Genomic DNA, 7,828 nt, shown 5'->3' with positions numbered 1-7,828 from the left:
CCAGAGCTTTCAAGCTAAGGAGAAAATCCTACAAGAAGCTAAAAGAAACAATTCAGATACAAAGGAGCACTACTCAGGATCACACAAGACCTGGCAGCTTCCACACTAAAGGACCACAAGGCATAGAACACGATATTCAGAAAGGCAAGAGAACTGGGTCTTCAACCAAGAATCACCTATCCATCAAAACTAACAATATACTTCCAGAGGAAAGTATGGGCATTAAACAAAATAGAAGATTTCTAAGTATTTGTAAAGAAAAGACCAGAATTAAGTGGAAAGTTTGATTTACAAACACAAAGATGAAGAGAAACATGAAAATGCAAACTCTCTTCTTTAAGGACTACAATTAGATCAAATTTTATATATATATATATATATATATATATATATATATATAAATATATATATATATATATATATATATATATATATGGGGGAATGTTATTTGTAATTCTCAAAAATTGTATTCATTATTATAGTAATTAGAAAAATCACTCATAGGAAAAGATTGGGGCATTAAGAGGTATAAGATGATATGCAGAAAAAAAAAGGAAAAAGGGTGGGGGGGATTGAAAATGGTACCAAGAGATACTTGAAGAAATAAAATGAATAGAATAATCTTTTTCACACAAAGATACACATGGGAAGAATACTCTTACAAGGAGAGGAATACAGTGATAATAGGTAATACTTAAACCTTACTCTCATTGAAATAAATTCTGAGAGGGAAGAACATCTAGATCCATAGTGATCTCGAATTCTATCTTATCTTACAGGGTAAGGGAGAAGAGAAAACTAAGGGGGGTAAGGGAGAGGGAGTACAAAAAGGGAGGGAATGTGAGGAGGGAGGGAACTTAAATACCCTAAAAAAAATGAAAAGGGAAGAAAAAGGGAGGGACCAGAAAGGAAAGCATATCAAGGGAGGGAATTAGGGGGAATGATTAAAAGTAAACCAATGGTTTAAAAGGATATAGCAAAAGATTAAAGGGCAGAACAAGGAGAGGATATCAAAGTGCTGGGGAATACACAAGTGATAACCATAACTTTGAACGTGAATGGGATGAATTCACCCATAAAATATAGACAAATAGGAGAGTGGATTAGAGTCCAAAATCCTACCATATGTTGTCTAAAAGAAACACACCTGAGGCTGGTAGATACTCACAAGATTAGAATTAAAGGTTGGAGCAAAACCTATTGGGCCTCAACTGATAGAAAGAAGGCAGAAGTTACAATCATGATATCTGACAAAGCCAAAGAAAAAACAGACTAAAAGAGATAGGGAAGGTAAATACATCATGATTAAAGGGAGTATAGACAATGAGAAAATATCACTAATAAACATGTATGCACCAAATGGAATAGCACCCAAATTTCTAATGGAGAAACTAGGAGAATTGAAGGAGGAAATAGACAGCAAACTATATTAGTGGAGACCTGAACCTACCATTATCAAATTTAGATAAATCAAATAAAAAAATAAATAAGAAAGAGGTAAAAGAGGTGAATGAAACCTTAGAAAAATTAGAGTTAATAGATACATGGAGAAAAATAAATAGAGGCAAAAAGAAATACACCTTCTTTTCAGTAGCACATGGTACATTTACAAAGATTGTCCATGTACTAGGTCATAAAAACATGGCAAACAAAAGCAAATATAATAAATGTAACCCTTTCAGATCATAAGGCAATAAAAATAATGATCAGTAACGGTTCATGAAGAGGCAAATTAAAAATTAGTTGGAAATGAAATAATATGATTCTCCAAAATCAGTTAGTTAGAGAACAAATCATAGAAAAAACTAATAATTTCATTGAAGAAAATGACAATGATGAGACATCCTTTCAAACTCTATGGATGTAGCCAAAGCAGTCCTCAGGGGAAAATTTATATCCTTGAGTTCATATATTAACAAATTAGGAAGGGCAGGGGTCAATGATTTGGACTTGCAAATCAAAAACCTTGAAAGCGAACAAATTAAAAATCCCCAGAAGAAAACCAAACTAGAGATCCTAAAAATAAAGGGAGAAATTAATAAAACCAAAAGAGATAGAACTATTGAACTAATAAACAAGACTAGAAGCTGGTATTTTGAAAAAACAAACAAAATAGACAAAGTCCTGGTCAATCTAATAAAAAAGGAAAGAATAAAAGCAAATTAACAGTATCATAGATGAAAAGGGAGAACTCACCTCCAATGAAGAGGAAATTAAGACAATCATTAAAAAATATTTTGCCCAATTATATGGCAATACATATGCCAATCTAGGTGATATGGATGAATATCTACAAAAATATAAATTGCCTAGACTAACAGAAGAAGAAATAGAATTCTTAAAAAAAAATCCCATATCAGAAAAAGAGATTGAACAGGCCATAAAAGAACTCCCTAAGAAAAAAATCCCCAGGGCCTGATGGGTTCACAAGTGAATTCTATCAAACATTCAAAAAACAGCTAATCCCAATACTATACAAACTATTTGAAATAATAAGCAAAGAGGGAGTTCTGCCAAATTCCTTTTATGACACTAATATGGTACTGATTCCAAAGCCAGGCAGGTCAAAATGGTGAAAGAAGACTTCAGACCAATTCCCTTAATGAACATAGATGCAAAAATCTTAAATGGGATACTAGCAAAAGGACTCCAGCAAGTGATCACGAAGATTATTCACTATGATCAGATGGGATTTATACCAGGAATGCAAGGATGCTTCAATATCAGGAAAACCATCAACATAATTGACCATATCAATAAGCAAACCAACAAAATTCACATGATTATCTCAATAGTCATAGAAAAAGCCTTTGACAAAACACAACTCTCTATCCTATTGAAAACACTGGAAAGTATAGGAATAGAAGGGTCTTTCCTAAAAATAATAAACAGTATCTATCTAAAAGCATCAACATCATCTGCAATGTGGATAAACTAGATGCATTCCCAATAAGACCAGGAGAGAAACAAGGATGCCCATTATCACTTCTATTATTTAATATTGTACTAGAAACACTTTCTGTAGCAATTAGAGAAGAAAAATAAATTGAAGGTATTAAAATTGGCAATGAGGAGACCAAGTTATCACTCTTTGCAGATGATACAATGGTCTTAAAGAACCCCAGAGAATCAACCAAAAAGTTTGTGGAGATAATCAACAACTTTAGCAAAGTCGCAGCATCTCAGCAGCAGGAATCAGAAAGAGAAATTCAATTTAAAATCACCACAGAAAATATAAAATACTTAGCAATCTATCTGCTGAGATAAACACAGGAACTATATGAACACAACTACAAAACACTTTCCACACAACTAAAACTAGATCTGAGCAATTGGAAAAACATTAATTGCTCATGGGTAGGACGACCTAAGATAATAAAAATGACCATCCTACCCAAAATTATCTATTTATTTAGTGCCATACCCATTGAACTTCCAATTTTTTTTTTACTGAATTAGAAAAAGCCATAACAAAATTCATCTGGAAGAATAAAAGATCAAGGATATCCAGGGAAATGATGAAAAAAAAAATACAAAGGAAGGTGGCCTTGCAGTCCCAGATCTCAAAGTATACTATAAAGCAGAGGTCATCAAAACAATTTGGTACTGGCTAAGAGACAGAAAGGAGGATCAGTGGAATAGACTTGGGGTAAGTGACCTCAGCAAGACAGTCTATGACAAACCCAAAGATACCAGCTTTTGGGACAAAAATGCAGTATTTGATAAAAACTGCTGGGAAAATTGGAAGACAGTGTGGGAGAGATTAGGTTTGGACCAACACCTCACACCCTACACCAAGATAAACTCAGAATGGGTGAATGACTTGAATATAAAGAAGGAAACTATAAGTAAATTAGGTGAACACAGAATAGTTTACTTGTCAGATCTTTGGGAAGGGAAAGATTTTAAAACCAAGCAAGACTTAGAAAGAGTCAAAAAATGTAAAGTAAATAATTTTGACTACATCAAATTAAAAAGTTTTTGTACAAATAAAACCAATGCAACCAAAATTAGAAGGGAAATAACAGACTGGAAAACAACCTTCATAACAAAAACCTCAGACAAAGGTCTAATTACTCAAATTTATAAAGAACTAAATCAGTTGTACAAAAAAATCAAGCCATTCTCCAATTGATAAATGGGCAAGGGACATGAATAGGCAATTTTCAGTCAAAGAAATCAAAACTATTAATAAGCACAAGAAAAAGTATTCTAAATCTCTTATAATCAGAGAGATGCAAATCAAAACAACTCTGAGGTATCCCCTCACACCCAGCAGATTGGCTAATGGAAAGTAAAGAATGCTGGAGGGGATGTGGCAAAGTAGGGACACTAATTCATTGCTGGTGGAGTTGTGAATTGATCTAACCATTCTGGAGGGCAATTTGGAACTATGCCCAAAGGGTGATAAAAGACTGTCTGCCCTTTGATCCAGCACTGCTGGGTTTGTACCCCAAAGAGATAATAAGGGGAAAAATGTACAAAAATATTCATAGCTGCGCTCTTTGTGGTGGCAAAAATTGGAAAATGAGGGGATGCCCTTCAATTGGGGAATGGCTGAACACATTGTGGTACATGTTGGTGATGGAATACTGTTATACTAAAAGGAATAATAAAGTGGAGGAATTCCATGGGGACTGGAACAACCTCCAGGAAGTGATGCAGAGCGAAAGGAGCAGAACCAGGAAAACATTGTACACAGAGACTGATACACTGTGGTACAATCGAATGTAATGGACTTCTCCATTAGTGACAATGCAATGTCCCTGAACAATCTACAGGGATCTATGAGAAAGAACACTATCCACATTCAGAGGAAAAACAGTGGGAGTAGAAACACAGAAAAAAAACAACTGCTTGAATACATGGATCAAAGGGATATGACTAGGGATGTAGACTCTAAATGAATATCCTAATACAAACATCAACAACTTGCAAATAGGTTCTGATCAAGGACACAAGGAATACCCAGTGGAATTGTGCCTAGGCTATGGGAGGGGAGGGGGGAAGGGAGGGAGGAATAGAAAATGATTTTTGTAAGCAAGGAATAATGTTCAAAATTGTCCAAATAAATATAAAAAAAAAAGAAAAAGAAAAAGAACACCAGGAGTTCCTGCTGGCCATGTGTCCAAGGGTCACTCCAGCCAATGGCTTGGTAGGAGACTTCCAAATCCTGGAAAAGCCCCCAGATATATCAACCTGAAAAAAGGGCACAACTTCCAAAGTAGTTATAATAATAATGGTCTTTAATCCAGATTGAAAGATTAACTGGAGAAGCCACAGAGAATATCTGTCCTGGGACTTCCCCTGAATTACAGAATTCTGGGAGATTTTGGAGAAGGGGGAGGGGCTATGTCCTGTCACTCACTTGGGATCTGCAGTAGCCACAGTCTACACTGACTGTGAGAAGTTTACATGCTGCAGCCAAAGGCTATTAAAAATAAAAATAAAAATAAAAATACTAAAGAAAATAAAAAAGGGTGCCTGGACTTGATTGTATCTGCTAATCCAATGTAATCAAGGGATGTTTGATGGTTCATTCCGGGACAGGGACCAGCAAAGGAGTTTCTTGAAGACAGGCTGTCAGGGAAAGGATCATTTTGTCGTTTCTTAAAACCAGGCAGGATTCAAAACCAGGTTATCGAATACCAAATTCAGGTGTTAATGTTCCTTTTTCATCCATTCTATGGATATAAAGTAACCTGGTAGCCTATAGAATCATAACTTCCACTGAATTGCCACTCAGTAAAAGTTTGCTAAATTGTTGAAACAAAGCAGGGTGAAAAGGCAGTGTGCTTAGTGATTAGAGGGTGACTACAAGACCAAACACACCCACCTGATAAAATACCAGCTGAGGGTGAAAAAAAAAATTCTCTCATAATTGCATAAAGTGTTTGGCAGTTTCATTAAATGTCCTGTCTAAAATCCACTCATGGAAGCAAATGAAATGATAAAGCAAGTCAAGGCTTTGTAAATAATGTGACATCTTTTTGTCTTGTGTTCTATTTTGTCCTATTGAGAAATTACATTAATTTTTTCTGCTGAGACTTGGGAGAGTTTGGTGGGGGTGGCTGAAATCAACAGATAATACAGAACATAATTTAAACCCTGCATAATGCTAGCAGCAATGAGCAGGGCTCTTAAAAAAAAACAACAAAAACTAAACTAAACAGCTCAGTTAATTAAGCCATTGAATAATAGATCTTTTGTGTTCAGGTAACTGGATAACATTTTCATTTAAAATATTTATTATATGTCCTTTGTTTTATTTGTATTCAAGGATTTCAAAGGAAATAACAATGAGATGCTCTCTCTAAATGATTTTCTCACATTATGACTTGTAGGGTTTTATTTTACTCATCTTCTTAAAACAATGCTGGCTTCTCTGAAAGTAATAAAAGGAAATGATATGAGACTTATTCTCATTCTCTTGTGATATTTCTTTTCCCTTGTCTATGCATACATACTTGAGAAAATGCTCATTTCTATGTGATGACTACTATCATAGTCATTTTAATGCAATTGTATTATTTTCCATCTGTTCTTTGTTTAGCCAAAATTAATTTTCTATATGGTTCATTTGGACACTTGAGACAAATAAGCTATTTATTCCTATCAGTTTAATGCTTAGCTACTGGAATTTTAAAAATAATTTCTTTTTTTCAAAGGAAAGTATATTTTCAAATAGCCTCTAATGCAATGTTTTTTTTAAATTATTCTGTCTTATTTTATGATTTTCTTAAAAGAAGGGATAACTTAAACTTTTACTTCTTCAAGTGTCATCAGAGATCATCTAGATTATGTTCAGGTAAGCCAACCTTCAATCTTTTCAGTTTTTAATTTTCCTTTCCTGCTGTGATATTGGTTCTTTTATATTTTCAGAAAGAAGAGAGTCCTCTCAATGATCCCAGCTTTGATAGCTAGTTAAGCATCAGTTCTCCAAAGAAGCAAGGAATGACCTTCATGACAAAGCGCTCTGGTAGACTCATAGACTCATTCTTCAGTGAAGCCATATTGGGATCAGAATTGAGTGGGGCCAGTGATGCTATCTAGGAACCGCACTGAATTTGAGCCCACTCAGTCCAGAGACTGAAGTGGGATAAGAAGAATTTGCCTTGAGATTTTGGAGCACATTAAGCAGTTTCTTAATGGCTACATCTTCAAACTAAATACTCTTTCATACAAACTACTCAATGCTAAGAGATTAAATTGAACTGGAGGTGATACTCCATAGCTCCTAAGAGGATAGAGGAAAATTACACAGTTCATGGGGGATCATTAACAACTTTAGAATAAATATCTTTTAAATGTTTCAAAATATTCTTGGAACTCTAAAGGGAAATAAAAGTACCTTGGATTTAGGACAATGAGTGAGAGAAGGAGAGCTATTTTCTATTACTCATATGTAAATAATTGAGTCACAAAGCTTTTTGGTTAGGAACTTTCACTGCTGGAGATGAATGTCCTGTTCCTGCATTGAGAGTGAGATGGAATTGGCAAAAATGGGAGAGAAAAAAGAGATACAGTCTCTCAGGGAAACTGACTTCCAGTTTTTACAGAGCTGAAGGGAAGGAGTTGGGGAAAAAATTGACACATGAATACTTATTGAAATAGACTATTCTTTATTTCCTCTGTAAATTTTTCTGCATTGTAAGCAATATGTGTCTTGTTTTACAACATGATGAACATGTAAATTTGTGTTATATTAAATTATAATATATAGATACACAAACTTTATCATATTACCTTCTTGGGGAGAGGGGAAAAGTATGATGAAGAGAAAGAACATGGACTGCAAAATGTAAGAAAATGAATATTAAAATTGTGT

This window comes from Monodelphis domestica, chromosome 8, assembly GCF_027887165.1.
Source record: "Monodelphis domestica isolate mMonDom1 chromosome 8, mMonDom1.pri, whole genome shotgun sequence".
In the NCBI taxonomy this organism is placed as follows: domain Eukaryota; kingdom Metazoa; phylum Chordata; class Mammalia; order Didelphimorphia; family Didelphidae; genus Monodelphis; species Monodelphis domestica.
This window is presented reverse-complemented; position numbering follows the sequence as displayed.